The 25,876-nt window shown below is 44.1% G+C and overlaps 1 long non-coding RNA gene across 1 annotated transcript in view; it reads left to right on the top strand.

The window, feature by feature from the left end:
- Window positions 1-2,291: 2,291 nt before the first annotated feature.
- LOC117883354 overlaps window positions 2,292-25,876 on the top strand; it is a 61,381-nt gene continuing 37,796 nt past the window's right edge. Inside the window, exon 1 of the long non-coding RNA XR_004647238.1 lies at window positions 2,292-2,606. This is a non-coding gene — a long non-coding RNA (uncharacterized LOC117883354). The remainder of the gene's footprint in view (window positions 2,607-25,876) is intronic.

Below are 25,876 nucleotides of genomic sequence, written 5' to 3'. Positions count from 1 at the left end.
ATATCAAAAGTATGAGAGCCCCAAAGTGGTCTCCTTACATACTAATGCACTGTATTCAGAAAGAAAAATGTCACAGCTAGCTGCTTCCTAAACATGGACCTGATCGGCTGTGCAACTGTCATGCATTGCATCCCCTTTTTGTTAGGTGTTTTTTTGCTTTTAGAACAGTTTTCACTCATTTCAAGCAGAAGCTGGGGTGTAAGGAAAAAACTTCCTATTCAAAGATAAGTATCTGCAAAAATAGCAAAGGCAACATAGCAAATATTTGTAGTTTTTAATATGTTTACTACTTCTAAGTTTTTCACCTGGCAAAAGTCAACTCTTCCCATACATCAGTTACAAATCAATTCTGTATAAATAAAACTAGATTAAAAAATCTGTAGAAGCATTGTGCAAGAGACCAGTTGGAAATGCATCGTTTTCTGCAGGTCATGATACTGGTTAGCTCCCCTTCCTTCAATTTGGATGCAACACCCTTTAGCTGCCTACAAATAATGTACAGTAGAACCTCAGAGTTACCAACACCACAGTTACGAACTGACCGATTAACCGCACGCTTCATTTGTTATTCTCCGACACTATAGTTTTGTGACATCACACTCTATTGCTATATACTGATATCACAAATTCTGTGTTTTGATGTCACTGTATGTGTGTGAAGACAGGCAAGGAAACAGTGATGAAAGATGAATGTATATAGTTCCTCATGTGATATACTAAAGCTGAGTGTGAAAGTTCCTCTTTTGGGGCCTTCCTAACCTCAGTGGTTCTACTTCCATATTCTTTTCAGGACCTTCTTTTCAAGATAATAAATTATTTACACTTTGAACCCAATATCAATACATTTCTAAATGATTTACAGTTAATGTTATATAATTGAAATAATATCAAAGGTCAAGTATTGGGAACATCTAACCCCCGCAGCTTTACCTTGTGCTTGTGGCATTCCCTTCAGTAAGTTTCCTAATCAAAACTGCTCTCCTCTTTGTCCACTTGTCATTTTTTTAACAGTAAAACTGAAGGAAAAGGGCACAATATTTATAAGCTAATATTAATATATTGTACCATTTTAGCATATGTGACTGAATTTTGACCAATTCAATTTAATGTTTTGAGTTCTTATTCTTAAAATTTTGGGAATGAAGTGGATGGAGACAGCCAACAAAATATGCCTTATTCTTCATTTTGAAATCAGTACAGGGCCAGATTGAAGCATAGAGCTATAAAACTGTCCCCCAGGCCCACGCTCTTGGAGTTCCGTGGTCGGGTTAGGATTTCAGCTTTCATTTTAAAAAAAGCCCCAAAACCCAAGGCAAGTTTCTTGCTCTCATGGTTGTGGAAAAAACCTTGAAAACAGGACCAGAATATGACACAGTGATGCCTGCCTGAGTCTGCAGACAGCATGAAGCAGTGACTTTGAGAGGTATGAGTTGCCCCATCCATCTTAAATGGGCTGTTCTCAGGGAAATCCTGCTGCTATCGCCCCAGCACAGGATGCTTGGGTGAGGGCTGCTTTCCAGCTCTTCTGGGCTGGTGTTAAGCAGAGACCCCCACACAGCCGAGTCTTTGGCTTAGCTGGGTGGTGACTGAGTCCAACCTACTGTATGTAGGACAGACCCTAACCCAGTTGAAGGAAGGAGAAGGCCCAGCTTTTCCCAAAGAAGAGTGGTGATGAGTGCCCTCTGTGAGTGAGCAGAGCCACCTAAGGATGAAGGCTTGTGCTCCCGAGGCACAGAGGCAAGGCCATGGGGAGCTCCAGGTGTGGTGTGCATAGAGCCCTAGATCACCTTAATCCTATCATGAACCAGTATTTTCAAGTCATTATGTTTGTGCATGTACAGCAGTGTTTGTGTTAATTATTAAGCCCTTTGAACATCTGTGTCAGTGAATGTATCATGGGGTTAGCAGGGGAGACTATATCAAATGTATTTAAAATGGATTGCAGATTTTCAGCATTTCTAGTTTGATTTCTTGCTTAGTATTGAATATTAAACTCCCTAAAATCAAAAGACTGTCCTGGCAGTGATCATATTAGCAACTTATTTCTTTGCCAACACAGTTTCTTATACCTGGGCACTCGCTGGTATATGTGGTGTTTGACATGGAAGCTCACTCCACCGCCAGGCAGCTAGGATTTCCTTCTTTCCCTTTTTGAATTCTGATGTTAGGCTGCCTGTTCTCCATAACACAGAGCTGTAGAGAATGAAAATTTCTTCTCAAACTGGGGGGGGCTTCAGGTGTATTAGATTTTCAATAACAAATCTATTTTACTTTTAGGCCAGCCCGAAGACTCTGTGCTGAGTTTGTGTTCCTTCCAGCTCCCTCGGAGTGGGTGGATCAGTGCAGCCCAGCCCAGCCTGCCATTTACTACATCATCTTCTGGCTTTCCTCAGCTGCACAGCAGAACAGTCTAGCTCAGCCTGCCAGCTTGCCTGTGCCAGTACACCTCCTGCGTTCCTTCCAGCTCCCTCAGAGTGTTTGAGTGTCCTCCTCCAGCCTGCCGTTTCACTCCCCTTCCGCTGGCTTCTCTCGGTAATTCAGCATAGGGGTCTATCCCCTAACGCCAGCCTTTCTGCCATCCAGATAGTGGGGTCCTGCAGGAACAGGTAAGCTGGAATTTAATTTCTCCACCGTTCCCATGTATGTGTTAGAGGAGCCTAGCTTAGGCTGCTGCCTTGTTGAGCTCATCAGCGGTTCTTCAAAGAGTAATGCAGAATGTTCTGGTAGCTCAGACCACCAGCCTCTCAGTCCCTGTAGACAAATCAAATGGCTGTAATCTGTGGTAAAAGATCAGTATTAGGGAGAAAAGTGCCTTAGATGTGACATAGACTCTGTTCCCATACCTCTTATAGCTACCTGCATGCAGAGCATTTTACATTAGAGTACTAAACTGGGACTCGAGAACTCTGCCTTCCGCTCCTGGCTCAACCATAAATGTCTTTGTGATCTTGGTCTATTCATTGAATCTCTCTGTCTTGTTCTCTACTGTGAAAAGACAATAATACTTTCCAACTCCACTGGGCGTTCTCTGAGGATAGATTAATTAAGGTGTGGGAGAGGATCAGATACAGCAGTGATAAGTGCTATAGAAAAACCTATAAACAAAAACCATAAGTTTCTTTAACAACAGTGCTGTTCTCCAGCTGTTCTAGTCTCCTATGATTTGTGCCCCTTTAATGTGGTCTTGTCCTGGGCCAGCACCCTCAGTTACCTGAAGGTTCAATCCTCTGCCCTTGTGGTTATTAATCCAAGAATGTTGGTATCACCCTTCTCTTCACCTCTTCTGTTTCTTCATAGCAGAAGTGAGACTGCCAGGAACCGTAGCACTTCAATCTGGTTCTGCAGGCTGTCTCTAAAGCTCCTTTTTTAAAAATCCTTGTAAGGAAAGGAGGTTGCTTAAGTTCCATTGAGCTGATCTTTACTACACTGAAGTCCAGAGATTTTAAGCAAGTGCTTAAGGCAACCCAGTTCTGAATAGGTATAGATTTAAGCACATGCTTAAGTGCTTTCCTGATGACGGCTTCTGGTTGCTGCTTTTCCTTCTTTTTAGGAATTACCTGAGCTAGGGGAATAAGTGAGCTGTGTGCTCTGTCAGCTGAAGAGCTTCAAACTTTCAATCTTCAAAACTTCCTTGAAAAGGTGGCACTGTTCTTGGTCTTCATGTTTTGACTTTCTATGCAGCCAAAATAAAAGCGAGTTCCACTTAAACTAATATAGCACCCTCCCCACTTCTTCCATGAACCTTATGTTAGACACCTTACCAGTGATCATTCCATATCTCCCCCTCCTAGAACTGTTTTATCCCATGTTTTGTCTTGTATGTTATGATCCCATTCTGTGAAGCACTGAGCACTTCAAAACTCTCTCATTGACTTTAACAAGAGTGGAAGATGTTTGGGGCTTTGTAGCAACCGGACCTTTGCAACAAAAGCTGCATGCTGAAGGCAAAAGGCGTTTCCCTCAGACTTTAGTGAGAGGTGAACTGAGTCCTTTGTTGTAAATTCTGTGGAGTAGGGACACTCTCATTTCTGTTTTGTTAAACACCTTGCTAGCTTATAGTGCCATGTAATTGTTTCTTAATAAAAACCCCCATCAATCTGTAAAATAGTCACAAATCCTTGTTAAGTAAATAACCTCACAATAACAGCTCTGGTGTTAATACATTGTCTTAAGTGTTATTTAAGCAAGATGTTTCTCACATTTGACATTAATATAAGCTGATGCTGAATAGACTAAATCTTTTAAGAAGCGCCATGATCAGCATGGTTCAGTATTCGTTGTTTGGTTTTTTAACCACTTAATAAGTTTCTTCCTGTTCATGTGGATAATCATTTAAAAAAACGTATTGTCGATGAAAGATCTCTGGTTACTCACATTGTAATGATTAGTTGATTAGGTGGACTTTACTGTATTCGCATCTGATTTTGGGTAGACATTGCTAAGGGGGTCTTGTCAAGAAGGTTGCAGTTATTACAGCCCCATCTGGAGTGATTGATTAGGGTGCTGAAATGCTTTATTAAGAAAACGCAGTGATTATAGAGATGATTTCTTTTTTAATCCATGATCAGTTCCTAAATACAGCAGTTAAACCATGCATAACTTTAATCAAATAGTGATACCTTTTTTAAAAAAAAAAAAAAAAAGGTGTTTCAATGGCTGTACTATAATGAGAAGGATACAAGAATTGAGACTCAATCAAAACATTAAATTAAAAGCCTTACGTGCTGTAATCTTTCCTTTATCATTTTTGGTGCCGTTGAAAGGCTTGCATTATTTCCTCACAGCTCTTTCTCAAAGCCAAAATTTACCCAAGCATCGGGCTTAATATAGTAGATAAACTACACCCTTTGGTTTCTTTCCCATTATATCTAAGGAGAAAGTTTCTGTCTTTCCTTTATCTATATACCTGAATATAACTCCGTAATGTACTCTTACTGTACCTATCTGATAGATATGAGGGAATAAAGGGAGGAACAGCTAGCTTCCACAGCTACATTATGTCTCCTAAGTCAAATCGCTCTGTTCATCCTTATGTATTATACTGGCAAATGCTCAAAAACAAAATTGTTGGAAATCTTTAAGGCCATGCTTTGAGAAATAGATCTGAACATCCATTAATACTTTAATCTTCCGCAGAGAAAAGAAAGGTCAGGAGAGTTAAAAATATGAACTCTGATTTTGGTTCAGCAAAATTCAGTATTTCCATATGATCAGAATTTCAATAATTTATTCTTACACCTCTGCCACCACCAAAGTAATCTGGACAACGTACAACAGAAAGAAACCAAATACAGTAGCATATGTCGCATCTTCTTAAAATACTAATGAGTGGGTCTAATTTAAAAAAGGAATTGAAAGGGAGGGGCTGCGGATACATTTTGAAAATACTTTTAACAGTAGAAACAAAGCTTTAAGATGGTTAGTCTTTTTTTAAATGGGGATGTTCAAAATGAGGCTGACTACTTCAGATGCAATGATGAGAGCCTTAAATGATGGGTTGTGTGCAAATCTGGAAACACAATTGGCTAAAGGAGCAGGTGCATGAGGTCTAATGGCCCTTAAGGTTTTAAATAAAATAGTCATAACTGAAATCAGTGTGCCATTTTAGAGTCAAAGACACCGTGGGAGAGGTAATATCTTTTATTGGACCAACATCTGTTGGTGAGAGAGACAAGCTTTTGAGCTTACACAGAGCGCTTCTTCAGGTCTGGGAAACATACTCAAACTACATCTACATTACAGCAATGCAGATGTAGCACTTGTGGTAGAGATGCTCTAAACTGATGGGAGAGAGCTCTCCTGTAGGCCTAATAACTCCTGCCTCTGTGAGAGGCGGTAACTATGTCGATGGGGAAACTCTCCTGCCAACATAGCACTGCCTACACTGGTGCGTAGGTCAGTATAATTTACGTTGCTCAAGAGTGTGCATAAGTCACCTCCCTGAGTGACGTAAGTTATATTGAAGTAATCTGTAGTGCAATGGTTCTCAACCAGGGCTACTTGTACCACTGGGGGTACGCAGAAGTCTTCCAGGGGGCACGTCAGCTCATCTAGATATTTGCCTAGTTTTAAAATAAGCTACATAAAAAGCGCTAGCGAAGTCAGTAAAAACTAAAATTTCATGCAGACAGTGACTTGTTTATACTGCTCTATATACTATATGCAGAAATGTAAGTGCAATATTTATATTCCAGTTGATTTTTTTATAATTGTTAAAAATGAGAGAATATGCAATTTTTTAGTAATACGTGCGGTGACACTTTTGTATTTTTAGGTCTGATTTTGTAAGTGAGGTGTAACTTGGGGGAATAAAAGACAAATCAGATTCCTGAAGGGGGTACAGTAGTCTGGAAAGGTTGAGAGCTACTGAAATAGTGAGATAGGGTCTCAGAGTGTCACAGCTAAATACAAAATGGAACAAATGGTTTAGCGTAAGAAGTTAACACACATTCAAGCTGAAATGGCCCATTAACACCCCTCCAGTCGTAGGGAGGAAAGGAAGAGGGGAAAGCAATGGGGGAGGGTTATTAGTCGGTTATAGATTGTTGTAATAAGCCATACATCCAGTGTGTCTGTTCAGTCTATGATTTTAGTATCTAGCAAAGTTATGAATTTAAGCTTCCAGGCTCATCTTTTGAAAGTCTTGTGCAGGTTTCCTTTGAGGGTCAGGACTGGTAGGTCAGATATAGAGTTATCACTTTGGGAAAAGTGTTCACCCACATGGGTGATATGGGGTGTTTTTGTCTTTTCTCATTTTCCTGGCTGAGTTCATTTGAGAGAATAGTGATTGGTTTCACCCACATAGTTGCTAGTGGGGTGCGCTGGATGAGGTACACCACATGTTGTCATATGCATGTGTAGGACCCATGGATCTTGAAAGGTGTGGTACGGGGGAGGGTGGGTGGGTGGGTGTTGATCATTGTAGCAGTGGAGATATTTCTGTTGTTTTGCCAGGGTCTGGTGCTGCTTTGAGTTGGTGGGTCCTGGTCTGTAGGGAACTTGCTTCTGATGATGAGATTGAAGAGGTTGGGGGCTGTTTGAAGGCCAGAAGAGGAGTTTCGGAAAAGATTTTAGAGTTCAGACAGTTTAAAAAATGGTAGTCAGATATAATGATGACTCAACCCATTAAGTAACTGAACTGCTGACTGAACAAGCTGCAAATAATGGAGCAACTGTTCATGGGTTGGACATGCATCGTTATGAGGTGGTCAGACACTGTGCTTGTACAATCTAGACAGCCTGAGCCAGGTCCTGTGCCCATTCTAGTAAATGACAACATTCCTATTGCTTTCAAGGAGCAGAATCAGGCCCTAATGAAGCCAGCCATGAATCTGATACAAGATTGCTTGGCTTTTCAAATATAATTACACTTTTGTAAATGTTCTCAAGGATTACTTCATTTCTGTAAAGTTTCTGCTGCAAAAGCCCAAAATGACTCTGCATCTGCACAGATAATCCTACCTTTGTAATTTAAATGATGTGTCCTTAATTTAAAACACAAACAAAAAAAAGGATTTCCAGCTGCATGCTTTCATTTGCATTGAAACTGAACTTTATCAAGGCCTATGTACCTTTGGGAAAGTTCTGGATTGGGAGTAAAATTAGAGAGGAATTCTGGCAACTCAATCCTTACTTTCAGATCCAGTTAACATAATTACAGTTTTGCTACTGGCCAGTAGCACTGCTTTTGATATCATCAAAGCATTCTTGTAAAACATTTTGAATTGCTCCCAGTGACCATTTCTGTGGTCAGTATATAGCACTCTTAATGCACATACCGAACCATGCCTTGTACAAAGAGCTATGAAGATTTTACATATAAACAGCAGTACAGATCCACATGAACTACCAACATACCAAACAGCTTTGTTGTAAACAGCATACAATTTGAAATTTTTACATCTTGGCACCTATTGTGCAAATGTCTTTCAAATAATTTTGGGACTCTGTAGTCTATAGCTTTGCTGCTGTAATCTATCACATTAAATAATACATTTTGAGGGAGCTGTGCCAAAAGCATTGGTGAATCAGTGGCCAATGAACAGTCAATTGACTTTGATCAGTTGCATTGCTAAGATGACGGAGAAAAAGGCTAGAAAGAAAGCTGTAACAATACAGTCTGCCTACAAATATGACAAACTATAACTTCTAGGAAATAAATTGATTTGTTTCTGGGACACATCTGCTTAGTTTTCTAGTACAGTGCAATTTATGTAAAGAAATTGACCTGTTTGAAAGACAAGATTAAACCAATTGTGATGTAGTTTAACCACTCATAGATACATACCTATTACTTTCATTTCATTTGTTTCTGGTAGCACTCAAAATGTACTGGGTGTTTTCAAGAGCTTTAAAAAGGAAAAAATAACAGTCAAAGAGAGAGATGGTAGGAGGAAAAGGTAATAACAAATAAGTAAGTAGGGCCAAGTCTTGATAATAAAATGTTTGTATAATTGAGTGGGGTGTGGGTGTGGGTGTAATACACATGCACTGGAATACCAAAACCTACTTGGTCTGCTGGAATGCTTTCCTTGTTCAAATCCTTCCTGAAGGACTCTGTCTGCTGTGGTGATATCTCAGGAACATTAGCATATATGCCTGTTAGATATTTTCATATTAGTGAATTGTGTGACATGGGACTGTTTGCATGGTGAAATACATAGTTTTGCTTTATAGCACAGTAATAAGAAATATGCTGTTACTGAACATGTTGGAGATGTACAGGACGTAGAGGCAAAGTGTCAGAGAAAGCGGTGAATAGGGATTGTTGTGGGTGTGGCTGCCCTGTAGCCCCCTTTGCTGATCTAATGTGGTGTTCCAGGCACTTGCTTGCTCTCTCCCTTTTCTCAGGGCCCCTTAAGAACGCTATATAGTCCAAGTCCAAAAAGATTTCAGACAAAATTCCCCCATTGCAATTCTACTATTAAATCCCAAAATAAACTCGCAATAAAGGCTCTCCCTTTGCACTCGTGGGTTGCACAACCCTCCTCTTTGGGGACTACGGTCACTAGGATTTCCTCTTTCTTAGGAGAGTTCTGCTCTCTCTCTCTTTGAACCCTGATGACCTTTTATCAGGCCCAAGTGCTGGTTGTTCAATTAACTACCTAGATGGCCTCCTTGAATTAGTTCATCAAGGGTAGCTTGGGCCTAGACACCCTTAAATGGGTCAGCAACCCTGTGACAGGGATGATTGGAGATTAAAGTATGTTAACCAGTTTCACCCAGAACGGCTTTTGTGCAGTGAAACTATTTGTATGAAGATTAGGCAGACTCATATCTCTGTTACATCAATGTAAATTTGGAATAAACTCTGCTGAAATTGAGTTATTCTGGATTTACGCCAGTTCAAGTGAGATCAGAATCTGCCTCCCTCCCCATAGAAAGCTGCCAAGTAGATAATCCCTTGGCACTGGTGTTTGAAATGAGGGAGATCTAATTCTGAAGAAAAGTGTGCAGATAAATCTGCCTACCTGTTTGTATCACATTTGAAGTATTTCTCGGAAAAATCCTTAATACTGTATTTCAAGTACATTTACGACACAAGACTTGCACGGAAATTCTAAATTAATAAATCAAGTGTTTACATTTAACTGTAGGCATTTATTTTTAATTTGTATCACATATTCATAATACCAAACGTAACAAAAAGGATTATAATGAAGTTTTACACAGATGGGCATCAGGTTTCAGTAGCCTTGTAGCAGAACATTCTGATTAGGGTGACCAGATAGAAAGTGTGTCAAATCAGGATACTTCTTTTTTTGGGGGAGTAGAAGAGGGAGGGATAGTTGTGTATGTAAGATTACAAAAAATTAAAAATAGAATGTGCACATAGGCCTACCTTGTACTGTAGGGCTTCTTGAAAGAGTCCGAGCCCTGCAGTGCAAGGCTGATTGAGCTCCTTCAGCCCCGTGAAAAATCAGGACAAATGACGTCCCAACAGTACTTTGATCAGGATGGGGGACAAAGCCTCTAAGATCAGGACAATCCTGATTTTTATCGGGACATCTGGTCACCCTAATTCTAATTGAGCTCTGCATGTGGGATCTAACTTTTAAATGCTGCCTTTCCTCTAGTTCTTTTCCAGCAAGTGCCTACGCATCTTTTGCTCTTTAGCAACCAGTATTTGGATTGGAGGGGAATAAATGTAGCTATTTTATACCCATACTTCTCAATGATGCATGATGAAAAAATGATAGCATAGCATTACGTCCCTTTCTCTTCCCGTTTGAGCATTGCCCCTATCTACCGAATATCACTTCATGATCACGTTAACACAAACAGAAACCATTTAGGGGGTTTTTAGAGTTGTGAATTACTGTAGGATACAGAGTATCTTGGTTATTTATTTCACACTTTCAGAAGTGAGCGGCCTGATTTTCAAAGGTGCTGAGCAGTGCAGTTCCCATTGTCTTAATTGGGATCTGTAGTTGGCCAGCATCTCTGCAAATCAGCCTAACTTTAGGTACTCAGGTTTGAAATTGGTGATTTATATGTATTCCTGGTCTTGAGATACTTAGCACACTTCTGGGTGCTCAGTAAATAACTAAAATAATAAGAACACTGTCTACATACAAACCAATCTCTGAAAAATAGCGCTGTTTGAATGAAATATGGTGAATCATTTTGTAACTTATTGTTGATTATAGATTGCATAGTGTAATGCTGCCTTTTTTTCTTTTAAAGAAGATGGTGCTGATAATCAAATGGTTTCCCTCCATCCAGGAGGTACAAATTATTGCTTGGTAAGAACTGGCACCTTTAAGTTATCAAAAGATCTTTTTAAAAATGATTTGTATACAGTCAGGACTGAGCCAGTAACTTCATGAAATGGTGGGGGTCTGAGTGTTAACTGTCCTTGAGAGTTATGATCATTTAAGCTTCTATTCCCTAGTGCTGATCACTTCTAGGCCAATTATTACTCTTTGTGCCTTGTATAATATTTCCTATTGGAACTGTTGCATTCTTTGTAGGTTCTACTTGTTTCTCCTTTAGGATCTGTAGCAGATTGGCAGTCCAATTTTGACACTCTGGCACAGCAAGTCCTTCAGTGCCTAACTTTGTGCTCCTTTGGGTGACGTATCAGGTTTGGCTTTTCCCTCAGTGACACATTCTGTCCTTCATCAAAATAATTTGGAATGTGCTAGGATTAAATAAATGGTATGTATTGAAATACCAACCTGCCAAGCTAACCACACTTAAGTTTGCCAAACCAAACACGATCTTTGGAAATTTGCCTCAGCCTTGACGTCTGTCTTTGATAGGATAGGGCTGGCTCCAGGGAGAAGAGGCTGCTCAAGAAGACACAGACTCAGAGATCCCATTCCTGGAGCAACAGAAAGCAGACTTTGTTTTGCAAATTCAAACTTTGGGTCAGTGTTATGGGCTACAGCTGAATTTCCACATCTCTGGGTTTGCTAATCCCTGTTACTCACCAATGATTTATCATAGTCCCACCATTTCTAGACTATTTTTAAAAGATTATCTCAAGATGATTCTTGTAATTTATAAAATATTTTTTCCTCATTGCTATTTATAATATCTCCTTAGAGACTTCAGATCGAAATCTATTTCCTGGCAGAAGACTCTCCCTCCATCGTACAAGCTAGTTTTGTAGCATATATAGTGAGATTTGAGCTGCCTGTTGGCATTGTGGTGTATTGGGGTTTTATTTTTAAGAAGCATCAAAGCATTTAAAGTAATAGAAAGAAAACCCACATACACAGAATATTACAAGAAGAGGCTGTTAGGGGGAGGAGGAAAGGTGGTAGGTAAGCTAATTTGGGGTCTACCAACCTTGAGAGTGAGCCTTCCCAAACTTTAACAGCAGCTAAAGAACTATGGGTCCCCTGCACCCATCTGTGAATGGACCATTGCCTGTGCCCATGAGAGGGGGTCATTGCTCTACTATGACACTTGCCCCACTTCCCCAGGAGCTAACACAAACCACTCTGTAGCTAACTACTGGGTTTCTGATTTCAGGAATTTGTAGGGGTTGGGACAGGAGAGCAGGCTGGACTCCTTCACATTCTCCCCCTCTCAAATCCATAGAGGTAGGGTGACCATATTTTCCCAAAGGGAAAAAAGGATACTGCCGGAGGCCAGCCCGAGCCCCCCTGCAGCCTGCCCACACGCGGGACTGGCCTGAGGCTCCCTGCCTCCTGCCCACCCATGTGGGGCCGTCCCAAGGCCCCCCCTCTATCTCCTGCATGCTGGACTGGCCCAAGATCCCCTGTCTCCCACCTGTGCAGGGCTGACCCAGACCCAGCTAACTGCTCTCCTGAGCCCTCCCTCCCGCACAGGGCTGGTATTGCTGCTCATCTCCGCTCCACCCCCACCCCCACCCCCCACCGAAGGTTCTTCTGCGCCACTCTAGGGGTCGCACCCCCACTCCCCCTCCCCTCCAATGCAGCAAACAGGACAAATGCCCAGTTTTACCAAAAAAGTCAGGACGGCCAGGACAGGGCTTAAAAAAGGGACTGTCCCAGCCAAAATGGGACATATGGTCACCCTACATAGAGGGAACCAGTGCACATTAATACAATCAATTGCTTCATTGGGTGGAACCCCCTTTTAGAGAGTGGATCTGAGAGAAGTGGTGATTGGTTGACACTGTTCACAGTGGCTTCCTGGTGGGACCAGAGGAGTCACTGAGCGGGCAGTGGAATAGATGCAAGGGGCGGAATCCACAGGAATATCAGGGTGATATTCTGGGCCTTGCTGAAATCAATAGGAGTTTTGTCATTTACTTCAGGGGGGCCAGGATTTCACCTTCAGTGTTGGGACAAGAGGAATCATGTCTCCCTCCCCGTTCCCTATGAAGTTGGAACTGAGTCTTCACTCACCTCCATGAATTACTCCTATGGAGACTAGGCCCTAATAGGGAAATAGCCTATCTTTGTGTTAGAGTTTTCATCATTTTCTTTCACTCAGAGAAGCCTTCCCCCTTTCTTTCACATAAACCCTTGCATCCAGGATCTCCCAAATCCATACTCCATTCTCTTTAAGAATGCAGCCAGGGTTTCATTTTATCCTTTGTCAGAATCTATCCTGCAGCTCTGTTTTTCCGAGCACACATGCTGCCTGTTTTTCTCCTTTCTTGCTATAGTTCCTATCTCAGTTTAACAAACCTTGAATATTCTTTCAATAGCTCTGTTCTCACTAGTCTGTATGTTGCTATTTTTGAGCTTGTCATGCAATACCTATAGGACATAAAAACATGGGAAATGCCTTATATCCCTCAGTTATATTTAAAGTAGTAAGAGCTCTATTACAGAGTTCAGTTGTAAATTACAGCTGACCTAGTGCGTTCTCAGTTCAATATTTGCTTAGTCAATTTTGCTGATCTTAATTTACTTACATTTGGTTTTGATGCCAATTACTCCTTTCTGTTTGCTATTCCTAGTAAATGTGGTTTTTATGTTGCCCTTGCTCTCAAAGGAGATGAGGTTCACAGCAGCAAATCTTGAGATTGTAGCCTGTAGAACTTGTGAAGCAATCAAGGAAAAGTAGAGTACATAGAGGCCTACCTGCTTTGTTATCATAGATATAGAGATTGCTAATGCCAATGTTGAGTATAGAGATACAGATTATGATTGACTATTTCAGTGGTGGCTGATGTCAATGGTAGCTATGAGGGGAAATTACATCTTTTAAAAACAATCTGTTAATTCAAGTTATGCAGACTTTATGAAATCAGATTTCATAAATTCTACTTTAGGTATGTGTGACAAGGCAGAGTTAAAAACTATATGGAGTTGATAATGTAATGGGAAATCAGTTCTAATACCTAAATAATAACCTCTCCCCAAATTAGTCAAAAGCACCCACTCCTTGCCAGGACCAACATCTTAAATCAAACTTGGAATTCATAGTCCAAGCCGTTTTTGAGTTATGACATGCTAAAGATCACATCTTTTTAAAAACTTTGATATCTCCCAAACACTTGCTTCAAACTTTCCAGATAAATTCTGCCTTGGCGTAAGAGCTTGCCTGTGAAATTTCAGATGGCTTGGTTTCATTTTGATGAAGTTAAGGGAGAATATGTCTAAATCAGCCTGCAAATGGAAGGATTCTTTCAACCTGAACTATGGAGAGACTATTGTCTCTCAATAATAAAGTAATAGATGTTTCAGAAGTGCTTTGAAGTTGTTCCAGCCTCTTCATGGTGCTGTGAAATCTGATACTTCAGCTTTTAAGCAGTCTGTGAAAGTACAAAACTGTAGTACTTGTGGAATTCATTTAGTGACTTCCAGGCTCAAGTCTGGCCTGGGAATGGGAAGAAAGAGTTTAAGGGGAGGTGGGCCGCGGGGGGAGGGAGGGAGAGGCTTCAATAAAATGTGGTGGGCAGTTGTCAATTTTGGCCTATTTTCAGATTTGTGGCTTCATGCTTTCTAGAGATAAACTGTGACTTTTCCCAAAGGATTGAAGGATTTTTTTTCCCCATTGAAACTTTTAGAATCATATGGCTGTGAAGTTAAGTGAAATATGGAACAGCCAAAAAAACATACTTTGTTAAAGCACTTAAATGTTAAATCTTTTGATTTGTTGCAAGACCGGGTCTCCACTTATATCAGTGCAATGCATTTGTGATCTTCAAAAAACAAAATAACCTCTCAGCCCCCACCCCCCAAGTTACCATACTGTGTAACAGTCTAGCAATGTTTCCCTGAAACCCCTCATCCAGTCAGCAGATGTTGGTTCTTCATGGGCAGGAGTAAATAGGTTATGCTGGCTCTGAGGCTCTCGATTGTTACCTCAACGGTATATGAGGGAGGTGGAAGTGATAGAGATGGAGGTTTTGGGGAGTGTGCTGGGCTGGACTGGACTGGAGGGATAGCTCAGTGGTTTGAGCATTCGCCTGCTAAACCCAGGGTTGTGAGTTCAATCCTTGAGGGGGCCATTTAGGGAACTGGGGTAAAAATCTGTCTGGGGATTGGTCCTGCTTTGAGCAGGGGGTTGGATTAGATGACCTCCTGAGGTCCCTTCCAACCCTGATATTCTATGATTCTATGACAGGCCTGCATAACTCGTAAAGTGGCGAGGGCCATATTACTCCAAAGAAAATAGCTGAGGGCAGGGCCGGCTTTAGCAAGAGCGTGGCCCGATTCCTGGGGGCGGGGCTTGCTGCGAGCCGCGTCGCGAGGGGGGGGACGGGACCCGAGCCGCGCCACGGGGGGGATGGGGGGACACGGGGAGACCCGAGCCGCGCCGGGGGGGGGGGGGGGGGGCACGGGGGGACCCGAGCCGGCCGCCGCGGGGGGGCGGGGGGGGGGGGGGGGGGACCCGAGCCACGGGGACCGGGGCGGGGCCTGGCTGGAGCCAAGCCGGGCCAGAGCCCTTCTCCCGCCCCCACCACCCCAGCTTACCATGTGCTGCTGGCCCGCCCCTGCTTCGTCTCAGACTTCCCGCAAATCTCTGATTCGTCTCAGACTTCCCGCGAATCAGAGCAGGGGAGGGGGCGGAGTGTGCAGGGGAGGGGAGGAGGGGGAAGTGAGCTGGGGGCGGGGTGGACAGCTGCAGCGCGGGGCCTTCTTGGCGCGGGGCCCAATTCAGCCGAATCAGCTGAATCGGCCTAAAGCCGGCCCTGGCTGAGGGCCAACCCTCCCCCCGCCTTGCTGAAACACACCCCCCCCCCCAGCGCCACCCAGCCCCCGTGCAAGCAAGCAGGACTCACCCCAGTGGCGCCTCCTGCTGGTCTTCTTGGGAATTAGCTCATCCAGCCGTTGGAGCAATCTCTGCAGGCCGGTGTCCCACTGCTGCTGGCTCTTTGTCCCTCCTGGACCCCGGTGCCCTTTGATCTGGGGTGCTGCCCCCTGGCAATACCCCTACACTCTGGCTCTTGGTCTCCTCTCTCTGGGGAACCCCCAATCCTCTAATCCCCACCTCACCTCACCTCAGTATAAGGCTACTGCCAGTCACTAACTAGCCTCCGCGCCCTGGGGTAGACTGCAGTATATCAGCCACTCATCACAGGCAAAGTTGGGTTTGGACCTGCTGCCTCCCTCTATAGCTGGGCTGCCCCTTTGCAGCCCTGGTACTGGTCTTAGGCCTTTAGCTAGGTCCGCAGCTTGGGGGTTTTCCAGGCTGGAGTTCCCCAGCTCCTCTAGCCTTCCCCAGCCCTGCTCCACTCCCAGTACCCTGCTCAACTCCCTAGCAGCCAGACCCTTCTCTCTCTACAAGCAGAGAGAGACTTCCTCTGGGCCTCTGGCTCACAGCCTTTTTATACAGGCCAGCCGGGGCCTGATTGGGGCATGGCCCAGCTGCAGCGGCTTCCCCAATCAGCTCAGCTTTTCCCCTGCCACAGCCCTCCCCCAAGGCTGTTTTAAGCCCTTCAGGGCTGGAGCGGGGTAACCACCCTGCTGCACCCCCCGAAACACATCCCCCACCCCAGCGCTGCCCGCACCGCGGAAACAAACCCTCCTTCCCCAGCGCCGCCCCGCCGAAACAGCTGTGGGCCGAAAAGGAAAGGTTTTTTTTTGGGGGGGGGGGGGGAGGGTGTGATACTTTATTAAGAATTTTTCAATTAAAGCAAACAATTTTTTAAATTATTTTAATTTTTTTATGAATTATGGAAAAATGAAAACTCCTGTTCGGTTGAAAGAAAACATTTGTACTTTTCATAATTATCTTGCAAATTTAATGAGAGATATTACATCTCTTTTCGGCAACAAGCTTGTCATATTCGGGGGTCATATCTGAAGTGGATATTTTCATAATGTCTTCCAAATGGTCGTCAGTCAGAGAAGAACGTTGTTTGTTTTTATTCATGTTCATGATGGAAAATGTTTGTTCACATATGTAAGTGCTTCCAAAAATGCTGAACGTTTTCAGTGCAACTTCAATAAGATTCTTGTATTTTTCATCGTCCAGACTTTTGTAGAAGTCCCACAGGCTGCTTTCTCTGTGCTTATTTCGGTAAACTGCCGAACATTGAAGTTCAATAATCTCCAACTGCAAATCTTGTGGCACTTCCTCTGGATCCACAGAAAAGGGATCTTCAATCAGCTTCAACTGGATGTCATCATCTTTAGACAAAGTAAGGCTTCTGTCAAATTCTTCAATCAAAAGATTGATGTGCTTTGCATATTTTTCTCCTAACTTGGTGTGTTTGTGCTGAGGGATACGCTGTGCACAAGTGGGAAAGTGACACATTTCACCTTTTGACAGCTGACTTCTGAAAAGTTTCAATTTCATTTTGAAAGCTTTCACTGCTGCACACATTTGAAGTATAAGTTGATTTTTTCCCTGAAGTTGAATGTTGAGATCATTCAGGTGTGCTGTAATGTCACAAAAGAAAGAGATCTTGATTCCAGGACTCATTTTCAAGCTCCGGGAATTTTATTGGCCCATTTTCTAGGAATTTTGCTATCTCCTCTTTCAAAGCAACGAAACGCTGGAGCACTCTTCCTCAACTCAACCACCTCACTTCTGTATGGTAGATTAAGTCACTGCACTCGGCGTCTTCCCCTTCAAGAAAGGCTCGAAATGTCGTATGTTTTAGTCCTCTAGAACGGATGAGGTTTACAATGGAAACTACCACTGACGTTACATGCTCAAGTTTTAAGACTTTGCTACACAAAACCTGCTGATGTATAATGCAGTGATGTTTGGTTATTTGTCTCCCGATAAATTCTTCAAGAAGAGTAACTGCTCCAACATTTTTTCCACACATAGCTGGAGCACCATCAATACAAATGGCCACCAAGTTTGTGAAATCTACTCCCAACTTATCATTCATGCACTTTATCACTTCACTGGAGATTTCTTTTCCAGTTGTGCGACCCATCATGGAGCACAAGCCAACAAGTTCTTCAGTAATTTCAAAGTTTTTATCAATACCTCTAATAAAAATAAGAAGTTGGGCGGTGTCTTTTAAGTCGGTGCTTTCATCCATAGCTAGGGAGTAAAAGCAGAATTCACTGACTCTCTGCTTTAACTGATCACTTAGATTAGTAGAAATGTCAGCTATTCTTCTCTGTACAGTCATGCGTGATAGACTGACATTCTCAAATATTCCCCTCTTTTCTGGACATAACTCAGATACAGCAATCAACATACACTTTTTTAAAAACTTGCCTTCTCTGAAGCATTTTCCAGCAGCAGCAATTTCCTTAGAAATTTGAAAGCTTACTTTAGTAACTGTATTGTTCTCAATGCTCACTTCCTTGAAAATTTGCTGTTCTCCACTAAGGTTTTTCACTAAACTGGCTGCTTTAATTATTTTTTCATTTGGGTTCAATTTGGCGAGATTGGGATGTTTAGTTTCAAAGTGCCGCCAAAGGTTGTATTCTTCCGGAACAGCTAATGTTTCGCGACACACAAGGCACAGTATTTTGTCTTTGGAAACTGTACATAAGTATTTATTTGTCCATTCAGTGTTGAAAACTCTGTGCTCTGATTCTATTTTTCTATTTTTCTTTTCACTCATGGTAGCCATTATGAAGCTCAAGATTTTGTTGAATAAATTCACACACACGGGAAACGCTCAGTCACACACAAAGAGAAGAGATACCTCACTGCGCGTGGCACACTAGCAAGGCACTGACTGTGTGGAAGCCTGTAGAGGGGGAAAGAAACGGCTCGCATAGGGTAACCAGATCACAGCAGTAAAATAGGACCCGCCCCCTCCCTGCTCGGCCCCACCATTACACCCCTCTTTGACCCCCAGGGGTCACTATATTACTGCACACAGCAGTACCAAAATTTAAAATACTGAAAATGGTATTTTCCTTCCAACCCCCGACTCACCGCTCGCCTCCTCACCTCCCCCCAAGTATAAAGCCTCGCCGCCACTACCTGCCCACCCGCCCGCTCGGTTCGTCATCCCCCCATGAAATAAGGGGTGGGGAAAAGGGGGATAGTTTGAAAGGATTTTCTGGGGGTATGAACTAAGCTGGGGTAGGGGAGCAGTGTGAAGGGATTGGATGTGACTGTCCCACACACAAACACAGGGGCCTCAGGGAACCCTGGGGGTGGGGGCAGTGTGATAGGGGCTGGGGAGGGATAAGGTTCCTGGACTAGGGAAGGGGGCAGCGGGCAGGGCAGGGCAGGTGCAAAACAAACACACACACACACACACACACACACACACACAGAGCTTTAGGAAGTGTGGGGCCCAATTCGAACATTTTTGGCAGGGCCCCAGCAGGGATGACTAGAAGAAGAAAAAACATGTAAAAAAAAAAAAAGCCTTTCCTTTCTTCCATGTATTATTTACTTTCCATAACTATATAAATAATAAAATTATATATTATGTACATTGTGTTATATATGCTGTTGATCGGTTGATTAATGAACTCCATTTTACATGTGTGGGTCCCCGCCACTCCCTGGGGGTGTCCTAGGGTGACCAGATGTCCCGATTTTATAGGGACAGTCCCAATTTTTGGGTCTTTTTTTCTTATATAGGCTCCTATTACCTCCCCCCACCCCTGTTCTGGTTTTTCACACTTGCTGTCTGGTCACCCTAGTGGTGTGCACATGTGTGGGTCCCAGCTGCTCCCTGCCCCCCTCATTGTAAGCAGGTGTGCAGGGTTCCTGCCCTGGGAACTGCAGGGCACCAGTGGACATGGGGCTGGCTGGAGGCAGGGCAGGGGCTGACTGGAGGTAGGGTCTGGCTGCAGGCAGGGCAAGGGGTGTGGGGCTGGCTGGAGACAGGGGGTATGGGGCAGGCTGGCTGGCTTCAGGCGGGGCCGCAGGGGGGTGCGGCAGGGGTTGGCTGGGCTGGAGACAGAGGAGTGCGGGACTGGCTGGCTTCAGGCAGTGGGGTGCGGCAGGGGTTTGCTGGAGACAGGGCAGGGGGTGCGGGGCTGGGGCGGGCAGGGGTGTGTGTGGGGCTGGCTGGCTTCAGGCAGAGCCTCAGGGGTGTGTGGCAGGGGATGGTTGGAGACAGGGCTGGGGGTGCGGCAGGGGCTGGCTGTGGGCAGGGCAGGAGGTGCGGGGCTGGCTGGAGATGGGCTGGTGCGGGCAGGCCAGGGGGTGTGGGGCTGGAAGCAGGGCAGAGGGTGTGGGGCTGGCTGGAGACAGGGACTGGCTGCGGGCAGGGCAGGGGGTGCGGGGCTGGGGCATGTGTGGGGCTGGCTGGCTGCGGGCAGGGCAGGAGGTGCGGGGTGGTGTGGGCAGGGGGTGCAGTAGAGGCAGCTGGAGCCCTGGCCCTTTAAATAGCCCCTGAGCTCTCTGCTATCCCAGGGTTCCCTCCTCCCCCCCCGGGTTTTTCCGGCTGCCCACAGACAGTTCAAACCCCACCTCATCACTACGGAGGCCGCCCTGGGAGCAACCAGCACAGTAGCCACCCCACCCCCAACTGAAGAGGAGGCTTGGGGGGTCTTGGCGCAGTCCCCCCCCCAGCTGCGGCTCGAGCCCAGTCCGGGCGCCCCTCCCCTCGCTCGCACTTACCGGCTCTGTCTCGTGCCCTGCGCTTCCCGCCTCAGCAGGCCCCGGAAGTGACGCATCCGCTGTACGCCAGGCGTGGGGAGCGGGAGATGGAGACACGTGCCCGTGTCTGTGTGCTTCTGGCTGTTCGGGCGGTTGGAGCGCGGCACGCGCACGCGGGGCTGTGCGGTTGCCCCCCTCCCCACCTCCCCCGAGACAGGGGACAAAGCCGGCAGCCGCGCTTCTCACCAGCCGGGGCTGTGAGGTTGCTGCTCTTCTTCCTCCCCCTTCCCCCCCCCCGGCAGGGGGCGAACCTGGCAGCCGCGCTTCTGACCGGCTGGCCAGAGCGCTGCGCGCATGTGCGGGACTGTGAGGTCGGCCTCCCTCTCCCCTCCCCCCGGCAGGGGGCAAACCCGGCAGCCGCACTTCTCGCTGGCCGGCTGGTCGGCGCGTGGTGTGCACGTGTGGGGCTGTGAGGTCGGCCCTCTCCCCAGCAGGGGGCAAACCTGGCAGCCGCGCTTCTCAGCGGCCGGAGCGCGGTACGCGCGGGCAGGGCTGTGAGGTCGGCTCAGCCCCCGGCAAGGGGGTGAAGCCATCAGCTCCCCCCCCCACTTGCTTGCGGGCTGCACAGTGAGCCCCCACGGGCCGCATGTTGTGCAAGCCTGTTCTATGAGATGAAGGATCTCTTTGTCTGTTATCCTTCACAATCAGACAGTTTTGTTTTATTTTACAGTAGGCTAGAAAAGGCATCTGATTGTATGTTGCGTCTTAGTTTTTCTTTGGACTTGGTTTTCACTGCAGAGTTAACTTCGAGTTATAACTTGAGAATTGTATGTAACTTGAGTCATGGTCACACAAAAACCCCTTTAAATTCAAGATGTGCGTGTGTGCTTTTAACTGGAGTTGGCTAGCTCACCTGGAGCACAGGCTACAACTCCAGTTAGCACAGCTCCTGAGCTGCTAGCACAACCACTCTGTGCATCTCTAATGTTGTTCTACAGCGTGGCTGCTTTCCAGTAAGCTTGGCTAACTCAAGAAGAATTAAGTTAGGTATGGATAACTGAAGTTAACAATGCACCAGAGAGACAGGAGGACACCAGAGGACTAACTGTGATTCAGTGCCACCATTTCACCTCACCATTCCTCCTCTGCTTCCCCCTTGCTTTGGGGAAGTAGTGAGTTGTTCCACCCTTTTTTGTGGAACAGTTTATTCTCCCCTCTGTGTGTCCATGCAGCTACTCTGACCAGTGAGTACGGAGAGTGGATCTAGGGCTACTGCCATTCCTCCAATGACCTCTGACTCCACCCAGCCCACTTGCTTACAGTGAGGAGTTGTGTCTGCAGAGTAGCCCTTCCTCTGCCCAGTAAAGCCAGAGTCACAATCTGAGCTGGGGAGAGAGGAAGCGTGTGTGAGGGACATCACGCCCTGCACCGCAGAGTAAGGGTTGTGACCATCTAGCATACATGGAATGTCCAGACTGGAGTTTTAAAAACAGTGCAGCACAAAATTTCAAAACTACGTCATAGAGTTGTGTACACACACTCTGCACACATTATATGTCCCTAATTAGCATTCACCAGTACCCTGACAACACCCAGAGTTGTGGTAACTGCAAGCAATCAGATTTAGTGATTGGTGCAGTCACCCCCTATATATAGTTTGTATATCAGATTAAGTTTCTATTGTGTTTTGGGATCCTTTGGTTTGAAAGACACTATGTAAATGCAGGAGCTGATTATTTTATTAAGGATAAATATAAGAATATATATATACACTTAGTTCGCCTGGCTGGGGGATGGATATGATAGTGTAATGGGGCAAAATTTGGCCCACAGGGTAGAATTTTCGGGTTTGTGTCAGATAAGTATGGAGCTTTCTGATGCCAACTCTGATAGAAGGAAAACAACAACTGAAAAGCCCAGCCAATTCTGTTTAGGAATGGCACTAAGAAGCAGACAACTTGGATCAGAGGATAGTCTGCATTGATGCATCCAAAACAACCGCTTTTGTTCCATATTGAGCTGATGCATTCTATAAAATATTCAAGGAATGCTGTGCCATTTGTGGTGCAGTACTATAGATATCATTGTAATGAAACTAAACACTCAAATCCATGTTAAAATAACATTACCGTTGAAACAAAATCAACAAAAGCAAGGCAAATTCCAAGGGAAGACTGCTGCCGTCCTGCAAGTCTACTGAAGTTTGAAATGAAATGATCTCCATTTAACGCTCAGAGCCATCACTCCGAAGGCCTTTTGCTTATGCCAGTTCAGTGGCTCAGAGAAATAGTTTTTAAACTGCTTAGCATCAAGAGGTCAGAATTACAGACAGTAGTTTAAGAATTTAGAACCACCTGTGTGATTTCAATGAAGATGAGCCAGGAAGGCTCCTTTATATCAAGGAATAGTATTTTTTCACTTGATATTGTTTTCTAAGTCAAACGTAGGTGCACCTATATGTACTGTTACGAAATTGTGTGTGTGTGTGCGCAATTCTTACACATACTATAGGTATTTTTGGTGACATCATAATGAACAGTTAAGGTTGCATTCATATTTTCAATTAAAGTGGGATTTCATTCTTGTAGTTAAGCAGGAAAGCAGCTGTTGAGCATAACCAAAATTACACTGCTTGCTCTCAGGGTAAAGGTTCATAAGGTTCAAATTCATTCAATGGTCTTGGAATTCGAAGAGGCTAAAAGTAACTTTCTAAAAAATATTTTAGAGCAGCTAACACTTTATCTTTCAGAAGGTTTTACTGCTTGAAACTTTAGGTAGATATAGATCAAAATACACTGGATACTTTGAAAACATTGTAAACTAACACATTTATTAGCATTATATATCATTAATGTTTCTGTTTACATCACAGTAGCTGAGGGATTTAAAAAATCCCTATCAAATATCATTATCAATACTCTGGCATTTTATAATTTTGGATGTTGGCTCTTTTGAAAGAGATGAGAAGGTTTCTAGCAAGTAGAGCACAAAGTGGTTAGCAATAATGGAATATTTGGGTTAATTACCTTAACCAGTCTCTTCTATTCTTAATGCTTAGGGTTTTGTAAATGTAATATTTTTGTCCTGTACTTTTTGTAAATGTTATAATGCAATTAGAGACTTGTGCACTGAGATGACACTAATATACAAGTGTAAGTATTTATAAATAGAAATAATAACACTAAATGAACAGGCTCCTTTGCATGGGAGTATCTATAGTTTGCCTGGCTAGTGATTTTGGTGCTTCTGAAAGGGGTTGAATTCTGAAATCTTCCGTTAACCTGGAGAACAGGTAGAGCACAAGCAGCAACGCCAGTTGCCATGCTCCTCTGCTTTGATCTATAAGGACCGCTTCTCAGCCATCTTTAAAATGTTACAGTGGGGAGGAACTGAGTGAAAAATACACACATCCTCTTTTTTCTTTAGAACTATCATTTGGATTTGTATCTCCCCCCACCTCCAAGAAAAAAAACAAACAACAAAAACCGAAGTCCTTTTTGTCCTTCCCTTTTGCAACTTGCCTAGTTGTGATCATCTGCTGGGAAGTAGGAACAGCAGCATCTGCCTCTGGAGAACAGGCAGATGCTGTGGCAAACAATATCAATGGTCTGCAGGAAATCAGGGATGGATTGGGAGGGAAGAGCCCCTGTGCTTCCGTTCCAAAGTATCTGCTAAGCAGGGAAAGGGCGGGGAGGGAAAGGGAAGCACTGTGATTGCCTAATATAAATGGAAGGCTATGCTGTCAGAAACCATGGGACTGGATAATGGGGGGCAGAAGCAAGTGGGGTGAGGAAAGGGGGGATGGCAGCCAGTGGCCAGTGAAGCTGCTTTGCCACAGATCTCCCTCCTGCTACCCGTGCAGAGACAGTAGGACTTGCTTGGGCTACCTCTGCTTTTCTCCTGGCAGTGCTGTCACAACACAGGAACTGCAACTGTGCTTGCCCACAGCTCCTCTCTGACTTGCTTTTGGGAGGAGAATAGGGGAGGGGAACAGCATTTTTGTGGAGGCAAAATTCCCCCAGTGCAGGGTTCTGAAATCCCCACCCCTTCTACATTTGTAACTGCACCGGGTCCACTGAGTCAAGGCCCTTTATGGCAACGGAAAAGGGGGAAGGATTTGTCCCTTACCATGAACTTTATTTTTCTGAAAAAATAGGGTTAAAAATATTATAGGAGGTTCTTAAGCCCCACAACATCCTGCGAGAGGTAAGTAGTAGTATCCCCATTTTAGAAATGAGAAAACACAGGCACAGAGGACAAGAGACTTGCACACAGCCACACTGGAAGTCTGTGGTAGAGCTCAGAGTTCAGGTCTACCTGCTACAGTCTTGTGCCTTGACCATAAGACGACTCACTGTTTGACAGATCACCCAGCAGATGACCCCAGTTTGGACACTAGCACTCTAGTAACCTATCTCATCAAAAGGGGTCATTGCTGAGGATTCTCTCAGCTTATGTATTGAGAAGATAGACAAATAGTGTTAAAACAATCCCTTTAAAATTTCCATATACCCTATATTTTACTGTAACTCAACTCAGAAAATCCATTAATTTCTGCCTCTTTCCTTTAATCTCGAAATCCATGAACACTAACAGGCTCTCCTATCTCTTTTAAGGTGATAGTTTATGGTAGTAATAACTAAGATAGTTAAGGGAAAAGAAACAGCTTATTTGTGGTGCATTTATTATCACCAAGAAATGATAAGACAAATAGTAAAATATTTATCTCTGTAGAACACAATTTTGTGTTTTAATGGATAGGCTTTGTTAGGACTAAAAGGGAGTCTTATAATACATTTTTTGAGAGAAGACTTCCAATGTTAATGAGCAGCTGAATCTGTCTCAGGGAAACAGTTTGTTGCTAAAAATAGATCTCAGCCTAACTGTAACTAAACTCAGATTGCAGAAACCAAGCTATTCAGACTCCTGATTTCTAATGCAGGAGGAGATGAAGCTATTACAAACAACTCTGATTAATATATATTTTCAAAATGTGCCAAATGAGCCCAGTTTTGAAATTAATCCACTTGTGAACTTCTATCAAATACGCTTACAACATTCTCTGGTGATTTTCTTCAGATTCCCAAAAGCCAATCAGAAACCAGTTAATAGTTATGAGGCTAAAAGGAAAAACACTGCACACAATCTATTTATAGAATACTAAGCAAAACAGTGTGATAAAGGGCAAATGTAAGCTTTCAGTGAGGCTTCTCCCTTGCAGTCCCAGTCATGTGGTCTTTACATACAAACCATACAATTAACCATGGAAATTAATTTGCTTGAGAACAACGTTATTCTGATTAGAAGAAAGCATTACAGTGTTTGTTTACTATTTAAAATATGCTCACTTGCAGGCTCTCTGTGTTTAAGGGATCATAATGGCTTACAGGGCCTAGAGATTTGGGGCTATATTTTCCAGAGGGCATCTGCAGGTCTGCAAGCATGGGTGCATGATGGAACCTTTCATTTTCAGATGGAAAACTTGCAACGTTGGCAAATA

Source organism: Trachemys scripta, chromosome 9 (genome assembly GCF_013100865.1).
Source record: "Trachemys scripta elegans isolate TJP31775 chromosome 9, CAS_Tse_1.0, whole genome shotgun sequence".
Lineage (NCBI taxonomy): Eukaryota > Metazoa > Chordata > Testudines > Emydidae > Trachemys > Trachemys scripta.
Note: the sequence above shows the minus strand (reverse complement) of the source record. Positions and strands in the feature narration are given on the sequence as shown.